This window comes from Charadrius vociferus, unplaced genomic scaffold (assembly GCF_000708025.1).
Source record: "Charadrius vociferus isolate BGI_N301 unplaced genomic scaffold, ASM70802v2 scaffold1859, whole genome shotgun sequence".
Classification (NCBI taxonomy): domain Eukaryota; kingdom Metazoa; phylum Chordata; class Aves; order Charadriiformes; family Charadriidae; genus Charadrius; species Charadrius vociferus.
Window position 1 is genome coordinate 5,071 of NW_009649881.1, and position 1,425 is coordinate 6,495.

Here is a 1,425-nt window from a genome sequence, read left to right on the forward strand (position 1 = left end):
ATGGATGGAGGCATGGAGGAAACATAGATGGAGGGATGGATGGAGGGATGGAGGAGGGATGGATGGAGGGATGGATGGAGGCATGGATGGAGGCATGGAGGAAACATAGATGGAGGGATGGATGGAGGGATGGATGGAGGGATGGAGGAGGGATGGAGGAGGGATGGAGGAAGGGATGGATGGAGGGAAGGATGGAGGCATGGAGGAAACATAGATGGAGGGATGGATGGAGGGATGGAGGCGAGATGGAGGAGGGATGGAGAGATGAACAACGGAGGATGGCTGATGGAGGGACAGCTGAAGAAGGAACGGATGACGGGGCTGAAGGGGAGCGGGATGAAGGGCTGACCACGCTGGATGGGGGACGGCCAGCAGAAGAAGGGGTACGGATGAGGAAGGCTGATGGAGAATGGGGTGAAGGCTGATGGGAGGACTGGAGTGGGACAAAGGGATGACGGGGATGGATGATGGAGGGACACTAGAGGAAGGGACAGGCAGTGGTGAGCCAAAGGGGAGAGGGATGAAGGGATGATGGGAACAGATGATGGAGAGAGCTGAGGAAGCGGTGGATGATGAAGGGCTGAGGAGGAGTGGGGTGAAGGATTGCTGAGGGGATGGAGAGCTGAAGGGAAGGAGGAAGAAGGGATGATGAGGATGGATGAGGGAGGGACAGCAGAAGAAAGTATAGAGTATGGAGGACTGCAGAGGAGCTGGATAACGGGATGATGGGCATGGACACCAAGAGGATGGGATGGATGGATGATGGAGGGCTGAAGAGGAGCTGGAGGAAGGAACGGTAGGGATGGACGATGGAGGGACAGCCAAGGAAGGGGTAGATGAAGAGGAGTTGGGTGAAGGGATGATGGGGGATAGACACCACGAGGATGGGATGGATGGATGATGGAGGGATGGATGGATGATGGAGCGATGGATGGATGATGGAGGGAGGGATGGATGATGGAGGGATGGATGGATGATGGAGGGAGGGATGGATGATGGAGGGATGGATGGATGATGGAGCGATGGATGGATGATGGAGGGAGGGATGGATGATGGAGGGATGGATGGATGATGGAGGGAGGGATGGATGATGGAGGGATGGATGGATGATGGAGGGATGGATGGATGATGGAGGGACAGCCGAGAAGGGGTAGATGGTGGGGAACTGTTTGAATGGATGACAGAGATGAACACCAAGAGGACAGGATCACCACTGGAGGGCTGAAGGGGACAAGGTGGCAGCAGGGAGGGCCGAGATAGGGAGGCGCCGCGCTCTCACCGGTGAAATCCTCGTGGCACTCGCAGGTGTAGCCGCCCTCGCGGCTCCGGCACCGCCCGTTGCTGCCGCAGGGACTGGAGTAACAGAGGTCGATCTCCGTCTCGCAGTAGTCGCCGGTGAAGCCGGGCGGGCAGCGGCAGCGCAGG